At 58.8% G+C, this 18,344-nt stretch overlaps 1 protein-coding gene across 1 annotated transcript in view; it reads right to left on the bottom strand.

Annotated features, from left to right (window-relative positions):
• SEMA6B (semaphorin 6B) overlaps positions 1-10,930 on the bottom strand; it is a 27,572-nt gene extending 16,642 nt beyond the window's left edge. Inside the window, exon 1 of the mRNA XM_034997588.1 lies at positions 10,913-10,930. The gene's annotated coding sequence lies outside the window, so the exon portion shown is untranslated. The remainder of the gene's footprint in view (positions 1-10,912) is intronic.
• Between the last annotated feature and the right edge of the window lie 7,414 nt (positions 10,931-18,344).

The following is an 18,344-nucleotide window of genomic DNA, read 5'->3' as shown; positions in this document are numbered from 1 at the left end:
CATCCCCTCCACCCTGGTCCCAGGCTGCCGCCTTCATCCCCTCCACCGTCCATCCTCCCCGCAGCGGCCACCAGAGGGCGCCGGTGAGCAGTCGAGTCAGCTCGGCCCTCCTCTGCCCACAGCCCTCCACGGCTCCCACCTCCCCGGGGGAAAGCCTCTTCCCTGCTGCCCCCAAGACCCGGCACGACTTGTCCCCAGCCCCCTCCCCGCCCTCACTTCCTCCCCATCTCCCCCTCGCCCACTCTGCTCCAGCCACACGGGCGCCCCCCAACAAGGCAGGTGCGGTCCTGCCCCAGGGCCCCAGGGCAGGATAACTGCATCTGTCCTTACTTCAGGTCTCCCCTGCAATGCCACATCTTCAGAGACAGCCCTCCCAGCGCTACCCCCCCCCATACTCCAGGAGCCTCTACCCTTTCCACACACCGCTATGCCCCTCCCTACCCGGTATCACACTCTCAAAGTGTCCAATTTAGACCCTTTCTCCTCCGAATGTGGTCCTCAGACCAGCAGCATCAGCCTCACTTGGAGCCCTTAGCCCCCATGGGGCGCCGGCGTGGCTCAGGTGGTTGGGGGTCTGTCTGCCTTGGCTCAGGTCACGGTCTCCAGGTCCTGGGATCCAGCCCCACGTCGAGCCCCACGTCGAGCCCCACGGCAGGCTCCCAGCTCAGCAGGGGGTCTGCTTCTCCCTCTCCCTCTGCCTCTCCCCCTACTTGTGCTCTCTCAAATAAATAAATAAAATCTTAAAAAGAAAAAAAAAGAAATGCAGAGGCCCAAGCCCCACCCCAGGCCCACCAACCAGAGCCTGAACATAGTAAGAGCTCCCAGGGATCAGCATGCACAACAATCTTTGTGCATGGGTACCCCCAAATAAAATAATCATCCACATATCAGCCTGTTCAGAGCCTGTCTGCCCCCCCCCCCGGACAGGGAGCCCTGTGACGGCAGTCTGGGGTGTGTCTTGGTCAATGACGTGTCCCCACAGCATCTGGCACACCACTGGTGCTCAATAATGTCTTGTTGTAAGTGAATGAACTAAGCGTCAGCATCAGGAGCGGACTCCAGATCTGCCCTCCTCCCTGGTTCCACTTGGACGGTGTCCACAGGAGTGTGGGTCCCCCCCGCCGCATGTCCACAGGCCCCGATGTCCACAGCACGTAATAGCCTCTGTGTGTTCACATGTATCCATAGATGCAACCACAGCACATGCGTGTGCCCCAGCCATGGCGGGCCGTCTGCACGTGGGTGCACACGCCCACGTGTCAGAGTTTATATACCCATCCCCCACATTAAGCTGCTGCCCGCCACCCCCTGGCCATCAAACAGTTTCCGAGGACCTCAGTTCCCCTGTGGGCACCAGGCCGGCCAACCCCGGGTCTAACCTTGTCGGTCTGTTGGGGAAACTGAGGCCCAGAATGCGGGCTGGACGGACAACACTGTTAGCTGAAGAGCTCCAGGTTAGCGGCTTGGTCTCCAGCACCGCGCGGCTCAGGTTCAAATCCCGGCTCTGCGATCCGACGGGTCCCCCCACCCCTTCCGTGTGGGCCTTGGTCACCCCACCTATATGCATCAGGTGACTACAAGTCCAAACCTACAGTGTTGCCGACGGGAGGACATAATGTAGACCAGCGCCATCCAACAGAAAACTGCGCCCACACGTGTCCTTTCAGTTTCTGGGCAGCCACATTCAAAAGGGGAAATTCATTTTAATAATGTGTTTTATTTAACCCAATAGATCTAAAATACTGTTATTTCCACCAGTAATCAATGTAAAAATTATCAACGAGACATTTCGACATGCCATTTTTCGCATTTCATCTTCGGAATCTTGTATGTGTTTTACTTGTAGAGCATATCTCGATTCGGGCCAGCCACACGTGATTCAACAGCCACACGTAGCCAGTGGCCGCTGCTTCCGACAGCTCAGCTCCAGAAATAAGCCCAGAGCTAGGAAGGATTCCCCCATCCTCTCAGCCTGAGCAGGGAAGTTCTACCTTCGATCTGCCTTAAATCCCTCTTGCTTCCAGAGGCTCCCAGAAGCTAAAAGCCTGGGGGCTGGAGTTTTGGTCCCTCCTGGGGCCTGGGCTTTTCCCGCTGGGGCTTTTGAGAATTTGGGCCTGAAGGGCAATGCCCCTGTCCTCTCTGATCCCTCTCCCCCCAAGCAACTCTTGGCAAGCTCAGCCCACACCATGCTCAAAGGCCTGCAATGACTCCCTAGGACCTCACAGAAGAAAGAGCCGATTTCTGTGTGCTGACATTTAAGGATCCCTCCCACCCCGGGAATGACCTTAACCTTCACTTGCCTCCATCTCCTGCCAGGCATGCCCAGAATTCACCAGTCCCACATTCAGGTCTTTGCTCACGCTGTCCCCTCTGCCAGGGGGACGTCTTCAGCCTTCTCAAGGCCCAGCTTCTCCCCAGGACCCCCTCAATCACCCAGACAGAGTCACCTTGCTTTTGCCCCTGGAAACCCCCCAGCCAACTCCTGCTCACCATCTATATCAGCTACATGTGGATGTCCCCTTCTCCAGGAAGCCTTCCTTGATTGCCCTGGCTGAGCCTCAGCGTCCCTGGGCTTCCCCAACCACCGTTCCTCTCTCACCTCCACCCAACCTCACCAACCTGGGAGCTTCTGTGTCCAGCTCTGGCTCCCTGTACCTTACACCGGGAGCTGTCCATTCACTCCTTAGATGAGCAATTATTGTGTGCCTACTGTGTGCTAGGCACAGTTCCAGGCACGGGGACACGGCAGTGACCAAGACAGTGGCAAAGCTCTGCCCTTGTGGGGCCCCCACTCCACAGGGGGGACAGGGGGTATGCATGTTACCAAATGACGGTAAGAATGGCAGGGGGTGGCAAAGGGGCTGCTCAGGTGTGGGGCTGGGGGGCCCCTGGGGGAGGGACATTCCAGCTGCGGCCTGGGGATTGAGGAGGGAACAGCAGTGAGGATGTGGGGGAGGGTGCTCCACAAGGGCAAAGGCCTGGGGGCTGGAACTGTTCCAGGAGCAGTGGGAAGGTCCCAGCGGGTGGAGGGAGGCTGCCCTATCTCAAGAGAGGACCCCTGGGGTTCTCCCCCTTCTCCAGACCAGACACTGTGCCTCCTCCATAAATTAAGGCACCACACCAGGGCCCGGTACGCAGGTGTTTACTTGACGTGAAGTGGCCTCGGGCCGGCAGCTCAGCCTCTCTGGGTCCCTCTGGGCCACGGCAGGGGACTCAGTGACTCTGGGCCAGGCTCGGAGCCCCTGTTTCTCCATCTGCCATGGCCGGGATGGGGGCGGGATGCCCATTTCCAGTTCCATAGAAGGAGCTGCTGTCAGCCTGACGGCCCCAGGATTCCAGCTCCGGGGCCCGGTGTCCCCGGGGAGATCGAGTAACCCAGCCCGGCGGCCGGGCCCCTGCGCCTTCCAGGTCTAGTTACCAGCTCTGCTTACAGCTGCCCCCTCCAGCTGCCTCAGTCGCCCCCCGTGGCAGCCCAGTCGGGCTTCGGGGCTGTCTAGGAACTTGGCAAAGCTGCCAGAGGGAGTCCCTGGGGCCCTGGCCATGGAGGGGCTGGGGAGAGAGAGGCCCCCTCACCCTCCAAAGGCTGCTGGATGCCGGTTAACTCGTCCCTGGCCGGCCTGGGGGACAGCAGTGCCTCCTCCCGCTCCCGCCTCTGCAAATCGGGGCCTGCAACGCCGGCTCCTTGGCACGCAGTAGGCGCTCCAGATACCAGCCCGATGAGCGTCCCGCGAACAGTCCTTACTTGCAAAAGAGCCGCGAGGATGTGTTTATTCCGGACGTCCTGAGCACCTACTGTGCACCAGCATGCCAGGAGGGTCAGCCGTGACCAGGGTCGTGCACGTCAAGGGCTTGGCACAGAGCTGGGCTGACGGCAAACACTCAGTTCGTGCTGAGCGTCTCTTTGGAAGACGACCAGTGCTCAAGAGTTCCTGAGCCACCTTCCGCGTGCAGCCCATGGCGGCCCGGCGGAGCTGGGATCTAAGCTAAGATTGCACGAAGCCCTGTGCTGGGCCCAACCATTCACATGTATGAACTCATTTTCTGCCCACCCCAACCCAGGGAGGCAGAGACCAGCACCATCATCTGTTTCGTGGATGGAAAAACAGGCCCAGAGACGTGAAGCCACCTGGCCAAGGTCACACAGCACGGAAACGTGCGGCTGGAGTCCGAACCCAGGGCACTGGGTTATGCTGCCTCTTGCCAAGTGCCCATGAGGCGCCATCTGTCTAAGAGGCTGCACAGCCCAAAATGCACATTTGCGGATAAGCAAGCGGAGACCCAGAGAGAGGCTATCCTGTCCCCAGGCCACTCGGGGAGCCAGGGTGGGGAACAGGTGGGAGAGATAGGACCTCAAGCGGGGGGCCACGGACTGGCCCCCGGGGGCCCCAGGCCCAGATGGGGAGGGAGGGGGGCTCCTGGGTAATTAATTTTAATCACTGTTTGGAAATTGGGCCGCCAGGAGGCAAGTCAGACGCAGCAACTTGTAATTAGGAACGGGGGAGGGGGGGCTGCTTTCTCCACGATGCAGCGACCATTCTGAGAAAATTAAAGTGTCATTTATACTCAGTGGGTAATTAGAGGGCCCTGGAGGGGGCCGCCCGAGGGGCCTGGGGGCTCCTGGGGAATCCAGAGTGGGTCTGGGTCTGGGGCTGGGGGTGCGGACACCCACAGATTCCCAAGGGGGGAATTCTGGGTAGGCCTGGGGGCAGACAGACCCTGTCCTCAGCCCCAAGTTGAAGGAAATGCAGGGTAGCTGGGCCCTGCTCTTGGGGCCAGTTTTGGGGGACAGAGGGGAGTAAGGCTTGGCTCTAGGGGGCTCCACTTTAGGGAGGACAAAGAGATCTGGTTCTTGCCCTTGGGGTCCAAAAAGACAGCGAGCCCGGTCCTCCTTTCTTGGGATTCTGGGAGCCCTCCCTCCTCTCCCCCAGGTTGATCCCTCCAGATTCCTCCAGTCACCCTGCCCCTCCCCCAGAGGCCATGTGTGGGAGGCCACAGGGATCCCCAAGTGCGAGGGGACCAGAAGGGCAGTTCTGCAAGGGGACACCACTAAGAGATGCTGGGCGGGAAGCAGGCAGGGCTGTGCTAAGTGTTGCTGGGAACAGAAGACCTGGCAAATGAACTTAAAGAAGACAAAGGCGGGAGATAGGTCCTAGGGGACGGCCCTGGGGTCAGAGTGGACCACAAGTCCTGGTGAGTCAGGGCTCAGGAATGGCAGAGATGTTGGCAGAGTGACGTGGACTCTGGGGGATGGGGCATGAGAACTGTGCAACAGTGGAGAAAAAATAGTGAGGGCCAGAGGCCCCTGTTTTCTGGGTGACCTCAGGGAATTTGCCACCCCAATCTGTGCCTCATTTCTCCTCAGAGCCTGGGGCTCAGACCTTCAAAGGGGAATGGCAGCAAACACTCAGGGGCATCTATTGTTTTCTAAGCTCTGTGCTGTGGGCCTTACAGAAAGTACTAGTGGGGTAGGTGGGAAGGGTTCTTCTTACCATTTTATGGTTGAAGAAACAGGCCCAGAGTGGGTGAGTGACAGGCCCGAGTTTGCACAGCCAGGAAATGGCCAAGCTGGACTCAAACCCAGGCCATATGGTCTAGACACTACACTCTTAACCACAGTACTCCCTACGCCTTAGAGAAAGGGGCCTTGTTTCTCTCCACATCCTTCTGTAAGAAGTCCCAGATCTACCCCATCCACCAACTTCTTTCCCCCTCCCCTGCCTCAGCTAGGCTGGACCCCATCATTGCTCATCTGGACCAGCACGGAGGCCTCGGCCCTGGTCTCCCAGCTCTGGCCCTTGCTGCCCGCAGACTATCCTCCCTACAGCAGCCATAAGAGGTCTGTGAGCCCTGGGTCAGGTGCTGCCACCTTGGCCCACAGCCCTCTGGGGTTCAAGCCTCACTTGGGTAAAAGTCCAAGTCTTCCTCTGAGGCCCCCAAGGCCCTGCAAGACCTGCTCCTCCTTCCCTCTCTAACCCTCACTCACTCTGCTCCAGCCATGCAGGCCTCCAATGTATACAATGCACCTGGCAGGGTCCTGCCCCAGGGCCTTTGCACTGCCTCTACCCTCTTCCTGGAATGCTCTTCCTCCAGATCTCCACATGACTGGCTCCATCCCATTTTCCAGGTCTCAGCTCAGTTGCCACCTCCTCAGAGACACGCTCTTTGACACCATCAGCTAAAACAGCCCCGCCCTCCTCAGCTACACGATCCAGTATTACTGTCTTCAGGAAAACTTATTATACTTGATTTACTCTATTTCCCTAGTTGGTATCCATGTCCCCACCTGGATGTGAGGTCAACAAAGGCACGGCCCAGTCTGCCTTGGTCATTGCCGGGTACCCAGAACCTAGCACCTAGTAGATAGACAGACACCTATTAAATATCTGTCACCTCATGAAGTGAGAGCAAAGACCACACAGCTCCAAATGAGATCAGAGCCAGAGGCCACAAAGTTTCTGCTTCTCAAAGTTATTCTTTTTTTCTGGAGTAAGAAAAACAACAGGACTATGCCTAGCATGTTGCCTGTGTCCTCTTCTTTAAATGTTCAACCCTAAGGGAGAGAAAATAGCATCTATGCTTTAAAAATGGGTAAATTGAGTCTCAAGGAGGGGGCATGAGTGCATGAGTGAATGAGCAAAGATACGGACTCAAACCCACGTAAGTCTGATCCAAGTGGGCAATCTCTACGGGCAATAATTCAGTGAGGCTGTCTCAACTGCCCAGGGGCTCTGACCCCTTGGCCTCTGGGAAAAGTTCTAAAACTATCAAAATATGTAGCCGACCCCACTGTGAACTCCTACACATCCATCATTTCCCCAGCTTCAGTGCCCCGCCTTTGTTCATCTTCTCTGATCCACTGGGCAGAGACCAACTTTCCCCAGCCCCATTTGCTCCTTACGCCTGGACTCTGACTCCATGTAGCAGAGAGGGCCAGGGCCTGCCTGTTTCCCCTTCTCCAGCCTGGAAGCCCCTTGAGGGCCAACTAAACACCTGAGCTAAAGCCTTTTTCTCTGGGATCCCAGTGTCACCCAGCATGGGGCACGGCACACAGGGGCCAACAGGAGCTTTTGCTGAGTGACTGATCTCCCCAGCTGCCCTGGACCAGATCTCCCCCAGGGCCCCTCTTAGAACCCATAATCCTCTTCTGGGTTCCTGCAGTTAGGAAGTCCTCCCCTAGGTCTGCCCTTGGAAAGCAGGCTCCGCCAGGGCCAATGTGCATCCTGGGAAATGTAGTCCTCGCTAGCCTGGGCCTCCTCCCAGCAGGCCCTGGTGCGGCCACCAGTGAAGGGTCATGAAGGGGGGCTGGTGGGGCGCCGTATCCCTGCCCAGAAGAATGGAAGAGGGGTCTCCAGCCTCTTAAGTCACCTCTGTGGCACATTCTAATGCCTGTCACTTTACGTGGACATCCCCAAAGGCCAGGCGACAGACAACCGTGATAATGAGAGAGTACATGGCTCAGGTCCAGACCGATCAGGACACACACTGAACCTGGCTCTGGTGGGCCAAACCTGCGCTGTGTCTAGGGTGCGGGGGTCGGTCTAGGGTGGGTCTAGGATGGGTAATTCATCCACAGGATGTGGGGCAGATGGCTGGGGCCTGAGTCCGGGGCTGCTTGGCGCCTCCATTTCCCTACTTCTGCTCAATGGGGCCACACTCACAGTCAGCCCTCATCACTGCTGGGTCTTCCAGGAATCAGACTGAGTATCCCCAGCCCCTTAAATGGCTTAGAGTTTCAGAATCACAGTATCTTAAATATTATAGTTCAAAACCCCCACAGTACCTGGAAATTTAGAAGAAATTTGGGGGATCGCCTGGGCCCTGACCAATATCAGAATTATTTTTCCAGGATTCTGGAAAGATGGCTATCAACCTCACTTGCCTGCCTCCCGGGACAGGCCACTCACTACCACTCCAAGCAGCTCACTGGGTTTCCAGGAGCCTGTCTCCTGGTAGCTACCCTTCCTTTCGGCTGCTCAAGATCCAAAACGTTGCCCATTCCCTCCCCTGCTCTAAAACCTTCCGTGGCTCCTAACTGCCCTTGGGATAAAGCCCAAGCTCAACTTGGCATTCTTGGACCCTCTCCAACTCTCAGGCCTAATTGCTCTTTATCTCCCACCCCTAAAATAGTCCAGCCACTCAGGGCTCCCCAACACACCCTGCCGTGGCTATTCTTGCCGCTCACTCCCTCTACTTCGAATCCCTGTCCTCCTCTTCTCCTGGGATCATCGTTCCTGTCCCTCCAGTCCCAATGCCAGCACCCCCTCCTCCAGGCAGTCCTCCCTGATTCCATCTGTCCTGACCCTGGCTGAGGCCTCTCTGGACACCCCAGCATCTTCTGACAAAGGGCCAGGCATGCAGGACGGGCCCCACCCCAGGGTCAGCCAGAGATACCACTTTCCCAGGAGACGGGAGCGACCGGCATGTCCTTCAGCCTCCAGGGACCCAGCTCACCTGTCCTGCGGGCTGACGTCAGGGTCACCTTTCCAAGGACAGTTTGATTTCTATCTTCCAGGTCCAGCCCCATGTAACCCCAGCAACTCCTGTCTCAAGCCCTGGGCAGCCACTGCAGATGACAAACCCTCCTACAGCCTGTCTCCAGCACCTTCCTTGCCCAGTGGACAAAGGCGGACACAAAACCTAGAGGAGGAGGGGCCCCTGCCAGGTAAGCAATACCTCCGCTCAGAGACACTGTCTCACCTCAAAGCAGAGGAGGCGACAGGACCCGGAGGAGCCGTGGGTGCTCAACCCCAGCAGAAGGTAGGCAGGAACTGGAGGGAGAGTGGAGAGGTACAAATCCAGGGCATTCTTATGTGACCTCTCTTTGCCTCATCTCCCTCCACTCAGGCCCTAAACCCAAAGATTGCCTCCTGGGGAGATGGCAACCCAGAGAGGACTAGACACCTGTCTGAGGTCACACAGCTGTGGCCCTCTTAGCCCCAGCTCTTTCTTCTACACCGAATTTTTTTCTTTTGGAGAGGGCTGGGGCACTGGAAGCTCCAGGCCCAAATTTCCACACAGCCCAGAGTGGACAGGGTGGTGGTGGGTCCAGGGTAACCTTTGGGAGGACTCCTGGGTTTCAGCTGATGTGGCAGCTCCTTTCCCCCTTAACCCTGTCTAGCAACCTCAGGAGAGGAGAGGTCTGGCTTCCCTCTTTGCCCACTGCCAATTTCTTGGGCCTCAGTTTCTCCATCTACTCTTGGGAACAGGCCAGTTCACATGCCATTTGAATGAAGCTTTTGCCAGGCCACCACCTACCCAGTATTCAAGGGATCTCCTATGGGCCACAGTGACCTCCCAACCAACTTCCCAGAGAGCTTAGGACCCCCTCCCAGGTGGGCCCTGGACCCACTGGTGAGCCCCAGCCATCTCCCCACATGCTGTACTCATTCTAAATAGAGTTTAGAGCCACTGCCCAGATACATCCCCAAATTCATCCCTGAATAGCGTCTACTAGGATTTGGGAAAGAGGCTGGGTGGGGGAGAGCCCATGGAGGAGGGGATGCTCCAGCCAGTGGACTCCTTGAGAAGCTGAGGGAACCCAGAGAAACATGAAGAAATGCAGTTTTGTAAATGGGGTGAGGGGGTCTCTTCTGTTGGCGCAGCCATCAGCCACCGTCCCGCTTTCCTCCTTGAGCCCAAACCCAGATCCCCAAAGCTTGAAGGTCCCTTCTTCTAACTCCAAGCCTCAGTTCCCCTCCAGTATGCGGGTCAAAGATGACAACCTCCGGGGTGGGGGGTGTGGGGGGAAGGGGCAGGGAGGGTAGGATGCCAAAGACCTCAGCCAGAGAGGACCAAATAGGGGCTGAGGGTCTGTGAATCGCCTCCAGCCCCAGGACTCTTGCAAATACTCCCAGCTCCAGCATCTACCGGGGCAGGGGTGGGGGGTGGTTCCTACAGCAGCGCCCCCTCTGGGAGGTGCCCTAAACTCGGAGGGCGCCCGCAGGCGGAGAGCAGGGCGGAGAGGGGGGGCACGTGACCCCCGCCCCGGGGACCAATCAGCGTCCGCAGGAGGGGGGCCACACTCGGCGCCCCCCACCTCTCCCGGCGCGCTCGGAGAGAGACGCTTTCTTTGTCCCTTTGTCAGCTCTCGGGGGGCCCCGAACCCCCAGGCCCCCACTGCAACGGGGGGATCCGGACAGGCTGGCTCTCTCCCCCCACCGCGGCCCCTCCCCCGCGGCCCGGGCCCTGGACTCTTTCTGGGCCGGGCGTGCGGCAGGAGAGGGCTCAGCGGCGCCCAAGGTGCGGCGGCTGGACCGCCGAGTGGGGTGGAGGGGCCTCACCGGGCCAGGACCACCGCACCGGTCCCGGGTCCGCCTCGACTTAGCTCTCAGGGCTCCGCCCCCCAGCACCCCCCCCCACCCCCGGCCAGCAGGCCCCTGCCGGCCCCGAACCCCCCACCTGGGCCCAAATCCAGCTCCCCAGCGGCGCAGCCGCGAGCCCCGTTATTGTGCCTCCCACGGCCCCCCCGGACAAAGTCTCCACCCGCTGCGGTGCCGACAGAACCCCCATTATAGCTCCACATACAGGCCCCCAGGCAACAATCCAGGCCCCCCCAGCTGCGGTGCCATTAGACTCCCCCATTATGGTGCTTCATTCAGCGCCCCAGGCCCAAATCCAGCCCCTTCAAAGCGATGCTACTGGACCCCCACTACACCGTTCCATACAGTGGCCCCCCCTAAAATCCAGCCCCCTCCCCAGTTGCGTCGCTGACAGATCCTCCCGCGATAGCGCTCCACAAACCCCCTCGCCGGCCAAATCCATCCCCCTCCCGGCGGCGGGGCCCTCCGGCCCCCATCCTAGCGCCTGACCCGGCCGCCCCGGCCGACGATTCAGCCCCCCAGCTGCGTGCCGACAGACACCCCGGGACTGCGCCGCCCCCAGCCCCCTCTCGCAGACGCCCCGGGGCGCTTACCTCGGAGCCGCCGCGCCGCGAGTGCGCGGGAGGGAGCGCGAGGGCGGGAGGGCGCGGGCGGGGGGGGTCCGTGCGCGCACCTGTCCCGGCCCGGCCGGCTCAGCCGGGCATCCCGCGCGGGGAGGGGGCTGGGGGCGCGCGCTCTCCCCGCCCCCGGCCCGCGGCGCCTCGCTGGGGGAGGGGGCTCAGCCCCGGCCCCCCGCGCGCTGGCGTCGGCTCCGGGGGGGGCGCTGCGCGGCGGCCGGACCCGGGGCGCGCCGCGGCCGCATCTCCTCCGCCCGCCGCGGCCGCCGCTGCGACTCGCGGCTCCGCCACCTCCGCCCCCCCTCGGCCACCCCCCTCCCTTAAAGCCGGGCCAGAGCCACGCAAAACCCGGCCCGGAGCCACGGCGGCGCGGAACGGGGGGAGGAGCCGGGTGGGCGGCAGGAGGCGCTGGAGGCGGAGGTGGGGGTGGGGGAGGGACCCAAGAGGAGGCACCCTGCTTTTGTCTAGGTGGGGGGCCTAATTGGGCCCCGCCCCGACTTCCTGGTCTCATCCACGCTGGCCAGACTCGCATCCCCAGGATCCATCCCCAAGCAGACCCAAGGGGATGATGGAGATGATGCGGCGTCATGAACCCCTTGGTCTACATGGCCCCTTTCATATATGAGGTCATTTATTCGATCCACGAGCATTATGTTTAACAACACTCGATGGACACGTGAGGAAATTGAGGCACAGGAAGGCGTCTTGTCCAAGGTCACTCAGAAATTGTCAGATTTGAAGCTAGGCAAGCGGGCTGCAGGGATCACCCCATAGGGCCTGGTCCAGGGGGGGCTCCCAGAGGGCTGCAGGCCTCTCTGAGCCAGTGGGGAGCCCTCCTGGCCCCTTCCTTTGGGACTCCAAGACAAACCGGTCTTCAGGTTTGGGAGAACTCCCTGTAACCCCTCTGACCCTCTGCGACCTTAGGAGAGCAAGAGAACCTCTCAGAGCCTCAGCGGTATTCTGGGTCCAAAGCACCTCCTGACATGAGCGTGACGTGTATGCAGACGTCTTCCCCACTGGGCTGTGGGCTGTCCTGGTCCCTCCAGCATCTCCAGTACACAGTAGGTGCTCAACAAATGCTTTACTATTATGTATTTATCTAGTGACGCTTCTTGCACACACACTGCACGCTGGGTGTCTTCTCAATAAATCATCTCATTCATTCCTCATGGAAGCCCCCCCCCCCCCCCCGAGGCTGCCCTCGATGGGACGCTTGAGGCGCAGAGAGGTCGAGGAGCTTGCCTGAGGTCACCGATGGATGGGAAGAAAGCATGAGCCCTCTTACCGCTGACTACTGAGCACCTTTTAGGTAGGCCCTACCCACTTCGTCCCATCCATGGCTCCCAGCAGGCTGGCGGGCTCAGACAGGGCATGTGGCTTCCCATTGGCCATGCGCACAGCATGAAGTGGGGATCAGACTTTGAACCTTACTCCTCAGGATACACTGGATCCTGGGCAACCTTCAGCCTCCCTGGCTTCTGTGGAGATAATCCAGTTCTTCCAGGCCCCAGGCATCAGCCAGGGGCTGGCCGAGACCACAAACCTCCGAAGGCAGCTAGGCCTTCCTGCTAGTGGTTTTGCCCTGACCGGCTTTCCGGCTGAGCCACCGTCCCAGACAAATCAGCCAGCACCTGCTCCCCACCAGTCCCTACCCCTGTGTCCTGCCCACCTGGGAAGATGGAGGCCTGCCTGACCAGGGTGGGGCTAAGTCCAGCCCCTCAGCTTGGTGCCCAGGCTCTGAGGCCTCTTCCCACCTCCACACCAGCACTCATGCTGTGCCCACCCCCCATCCCCCGGCATGCCCTCCCTTGCCCGTGGCCTTGGCCAGACTGGACTCCTTTGCAATCTATTCCTTCAACAAACGTTTATTGGACACCCACTGGATGCCAGATCCTGGTCTGAGCAGTCAGAAAGACCAGCTGACTCGTTACCTTCACACTAGCAGGGTCATAGAAGAACCAGGGCTGCAGAATGGAAGGTCCAGGTAGAGGCTGAGATTGCTGGGGGCACGGGGACTGAGTGAGGACCACGGGGAGGTGATTTGGGGGCCATAGAAGGACCATAGATAGATCTGGCAAAGCACATGGGGTGCGGGGCGGTGGGGTGGGAAGGTTATACTAGGCAGAGGGGCCTGCTTGGGACAAAGGCCCTGAAGGAGGCCCCACCCCCGCAGGCCGGCTCAGCTGCCACCCAGGCTTGGGAGGACATGAATGGGTCTTTCATGCCCTGGACCAGGGCAAGGTCAGGCCGGGCTGCTCCCTTCCCCCCAGCCCTGGGCTCCTGACTGTCTGAGCCCTGACCTGGAGGGGGTGGCAGGAAGTTCACAGTTTGCCCTCAGGGGGAACTAGGGAGGCCCAGGGAGGGGAAGAGCCTCGCCCGAGGTCACCAGCGCCAGCAACACCCTCCTAATTGTATTAGTCTGAGCAAAGCCTGCCCCTCTAGGCCTCAGTTTCCCCTCCAGAGCAGCCGGGTTGAGCGCGCTGCGCTCCCGTCCTGCTCCGACCCTGGCGGAATCCAGTGCGGGTTTTGCCGGCGCCCGCGTCCGCCGACACCTTCTTCCCAGCGCGGCCGGGCTGCGGCCCCGGGTCCGAGGGGGCCTGGGGGGATCCGAGGGGCCCTGGCGGCCTTGGGGGCCGCGGGATGGGCTGAGGCTGAGCCTGGCCTGGTGCCTGGCGCCTGCGGGGAAGGGAAACCCCGCCCGGCTGCCTGTGCGCCCCCTCTGAGCGCTCCCCGCCTCGGCGCCCTGCTGTGTGACTCCCGCGGGTCTCTGCCCCTCTCTGGGCCGCGCTGGAGCCGGGCAGGAGGGCGGCGTCTCAGAGAGGTCGCCTGGGTCCCGTTCCCTCCCTGGCGGGCCCCAGCCTGGTTTTCTCTAACCAGGTGCGGGCCCTCTATTAAGCCCAGGTTAGGGGGTCGTCGCTGCCGGGTCGCGCCCCTAGTAGCGGCTCGGGCCTGGGAATCCCCTGGGGGCTCGGAAAGGGCAGCTCCGATTGGCTGAGGTTGCGTGTGACGTCAGGGCCTCCCCGACGCCCCCTCCCCCAGAGGCACGTGGGGGTGGCCGCGGCAGGGGAGGGGCCCGGGGTCCGGGCGGATTTGGGGTGTCCCCCCAGCCTGAGGCGGCAGCTGGGCAGCGCAGACGCGATTCTCCTCGGACAGATTTTTCCCCAGTCCCATATCCCCCTCCGGCCCCCCCAGAACGGCAGCTGCTCAGGCGGCAGATGCGCCGGCTAAATCCGCCCAGCTGGTCCCTCCGCCGAGCTAACCGCCTAGAACCCATTGTGGGTGGGTAGGGTGTGTGTGTGTGTGTGTGTGTCTGCGTGTGCGTCTGCGCGCGCGTGTGTGTGCACAGACGCGCGCCTGGGGGGGGGGGGCATGGCCCTGCCCCTGCCCTGCCCCTTGCCCTTTGACCCCTGCCTCCTCGCAGGGCGGGGTGGGGGGGGCTCCTCTTGTGGACCCTTCCCCAAGTTCAAATACCCTCCTGGAGCTCTTGAAGGATTTGGGAGACCTGGTGCCCAGAGAGGGTGTGGCCCTTTCCAAAGACCACACAACACCCCTGGGCCTGTGGTCCAGGAAATGCCCCATGCCGGGCATGCATTAATAATTATAACCGTTTATCCAGGATTCTAAAGCACAGATACTATTATCCCGTTTTCAGGTGTGGAAACAGGCCTGGAGAGAAATGTCTTGTGGCTCACATAGCCAGGGAATGGAGCTGGAATTTGAACCCCATGCTTTTAATAATATCCAGGGGCTCAGGGACCCCTTAGCTTGGTAGGCTCTTAAGGCAAGTGACTTGGGGTCATTCACTTGAGTGGCTGGGGTCTTGATGGCCACCCCTGCCCTGTGTTTTGGGCCTCTCTGAGCCTGGCACAGACCCTTCCTCCTTCGCTTCTTCAGCCCCATTGGGTGCCACTCTCATCTGGAAGTACTGAGGATCCAGGGGGTCTTCCTGGAGGAAGAGGAGGTGGCTCCACTCTGAAATGTTGGGGGGTGTAGCTGTCAAGGGCTTGAGAGTGCTTCGAATATGTAGTTTTATACCCAGCCTGTCCTGCCTCCGGGCCTTTGCACTTGCAGTTCTCTCCATCTGGAATGTTGTCCCCACTGATTTCCAGCATGACCTACCCTCCACCCTTCAGGTCTCATGCAAATGTCACCTCCACAGTGACAGCTGCGCCATCCCTCTCTGTCCTCTTACCCTGCTTTGGTTTTCTTCATTTTATTTGTCACAACCAAGTATTGTACACTGATCCCCCCACAGCACTGTTTTGTTTCCTGCTGAATCCCCATTGCCTAGAACACTGCCTAGCACCCAGTAGGTACTCCATAAATGCTTGTTATCCGGAGATCTCAGAGATATGGGCACGAATAGAGGGCTGGAGGGTAGAGGGCAGCCATGGGGAAGGCGCATATGGTAGTTCAGTCTTGGTGTGTATATAGGAGCCTGGGCCATGACCCTGGTCTGTGCTCCCTGCATCCAAAAGTGCCCTCCCAGACCCCACCTCCTTCTGCCCTTCCCCCACACCAACCTCCTCCTTCCTCCCTATTCCTCCAAAAGTCCTTCCTGCCTCAGGACCTTTGCACAGGCTGTGCCTACTGCCTGGTGGAGGGAGATACTCTTCCCCTAGATCTATGAATGGCTTTGTCCCTCACCTCGTCCCTCACCTACTCAGGTCTCAACTTAAATGTTCACCCCAACATGTCTCCATCTAAATAGTCACCACTCTTGGGGGACCTGGCTGGCTCAGCGGGTAGAGCATGTGACTCTTGATCTGGGGGTTGTGAGTTCGAGCCCCATGTTAGGTGTAGACATTACTTAAAAATAAATCAATAAAATAAAATGGAAATCCCACTGAAAGGGGAACCATAAAAAATAATAATTAAAAAACCACCACCCTTTTCTCTGTTGTGATTGCTTTGCTGTACTTTTTACTGATGGCATTTCTTTTTATCATTTATTTTATTCTCTTCCAACCCCACCCCCATTCCCTGCCAGTTAACTGTGCCAAGGAAGGGCAGGAGTTTGCCTTGGTCTCCACTGGGTCCCTGGGGGCTAGGACAGGGCCTGCCACACAGTAGGCACTCAACAAGCGTGTTGAACAGATGAATGAATGAATGGGGGCACCGACGAGCTCTCTGGAGTCTGTCCTTGTCACATGGAGGGGGGAACCAAGGTTCAGTAGGGAACCCAGGGTCATGTGGTTCCCTCAGTAGCAAAATAGGGCAATAGGAGGTCACCCCTTCAGGCTGGGGAGGGGTGCCCAGTGAAATAATAACTCAAGGAGCATTTATTAAGCATTTACGGTGTACATTGTAGGCTCTTTGCACGTTTTCAGCCAGGATGGGGATTTGAACCCAGGGCACCTGGTCTCAGAGTTTGTCTAAATCCTCCTCCCCCACAGAGGTTGTGTGCAAGGCCCCCGCACACAGTAGGCCTTCAGCCAGGCAGTCAGTGGGGAGTGGCTGAGGGCTGCCCAGCCTGACATCCCCTCTCCAGCCCCTTGCACCAGGGGCTGGGCTGACTGTGTCTGGTAGGAGCTAAAAGCGCCCTACACGGGCCCAGGAAACATTAGATAGAAGCAGCAGGATTCACTGCCTGATGTGCGAGGAAATTGGAGCAATTATAAGCACTTCCTCAGCTCAGAACCACTGAAATCCTCCCCCCAAAGGCCCAGGTGTGTTCTGGGCTGGCTCAGGTTGTCCCAGAACCCCCTCCCTGAAGGCCTCATGTGCAAATGAGGCAAGGGACACCTTGGTTCCCAGAAGTGGGAAGTGCGGAGGGAGGGATCCAGGAAGCTTTGAGCTCCCTGGGGTCTGTCCTTGGATATGGATAGAAAACAGGCACAGAGAGGGCTGAAGTACATGGTTCCTTGGGTGGAGGTGGGGGAGTGTCACATTCTCCCTGTTCAAAATCTGCCCTCCCCTGGCCTTTACATCCCAGCCTAGTGAACACACAGAGCTCCTTCCTCAGGGCCTTTGCACTTGCTGCTTCCTCTGCTTGGGAAGATGCTTGTGTGCCTGGCCAGTGTTTCTTTCTCCCAGAGACCTCTGACCATTTTGAGGGACAGGGCAACTCTTCTAATCCTGTTTTCTTTCCTCTAAAATCATCTCGTTAATCCATTTTTGAATCAATAATAGAGTGGTGAGCTGCCCTTCATCCAAAGCAAGCAAGCCAGTGGTGGAACAGGTGTGCTCTCTGCAGGAAATTGTGACCCACGTTACATCATGGATGAACCTGGAGGATGTTATGCTGAATGAAATAAGCCGGACACAGCTGGACACATCCCGCAGGACCCCACTCCCAGGAGGTCCCCAGAGGAGTCCTGTCCACAGAGACAGAGAGGAGAGGGTGGGAGCCAGGGCTGGGGCGGCGGGGCAGGGCGGGGGGGAAGTCCGTGCTTCATGGGGACAAAGTCTCAGTTTGGAGACATGGAAAGTTCTGGGAGTAGACGGATGGTGGGGGTGCTGCACGACAATATCAATGTGCTTAGTGCTTAATGCCATGGAATGGAACCCTTACAAATGGCCAAAACAATAAATATTACATCATGTACAGTTTACCACAATAAAAATAAAAGGAAAATCAAAACTGTTATGGAGAAAAAAAAAAACAGACGGCTACACTGGAGGATGCGTGTGAATGACCTCAGCTGGTGGCAATTTGGTCATTGCCACCAGGGCTCTCGACTCAGATGACACTGACATCAGAGTGTGGAGGTGTCATGGGTGGGCGCTGAGCTCACACTCCTTGCCCGTATTTCTCGTACTTCTCATACACTTGCGCCCCATCCGGGGCCACCTCTGCTCTGGCCACAGGACCTCCACAGCCTTCGAGAAGCAGAGCTGAGCCCATGGGGCTTGCCCTGCATGGATCTATTTCTTCATCTAACTTTACTGAGCAGCTATTCTGTACCGGGCTCTCCTGGGCAGTGCTGAGGATACAGTGAGGACCAAGACAGAGCCAAGCCCTGTCCTGGCAGAGCACGGGGCTCAGGGCAGGACAAGATTCATTTATTTAACAAGTATTTATTGAGCACCTACTGGATGCCCAGCTTGTTCTAGTCATTGGGAGCGCAGCAAGGAACAGAACAGACGAGTCTCTGGCCTTGTGCAGCTGACGTTCCAATGGGGTTGACAGATGTGAAGCTGTATAAACAAGTGAAATCTATTCTGGGCCAGATGATGCTAAAGAGAAAAATTAAGCAAGGAAAGAAGATGTGGAGTGCTCATGGGGTGGGGTGGGAGGGATTTTAAACAGGTGGTCAGGGAAAGCCTCACAGAGGAGGTGACATCTGAGTGGAGACTCGAAGGAGGTGAGGGGAAAACTTGTGTAGGTATATAGAGGAAGAGTGTTCCATGTGTGGGGGGGGATAGTCAGTGCAAAGGCCCTGGGGCAGGACCATGACTGACCTGT

Source organism: Mirounga leonina, unplaced genomic scaffold (assembly GCF_011800145.1).
Source record: "Mirounga leonina isolate KUSES-001 unplaced genomic scaffold, KU_Mleo_1.0 Mir_94, whole genome shotgun sequence".
NCBI classification, from domain to species: Eukaryota; Metazoa; Chordata; class Mammalia; order Carnivora; family Phocidae; genus Mirounga; species Mirounga leonina.
Note: the sequence above shows the minus strand (reverse complement) of the source record. Positions and strands in the feature narration are given on the sequence as shown.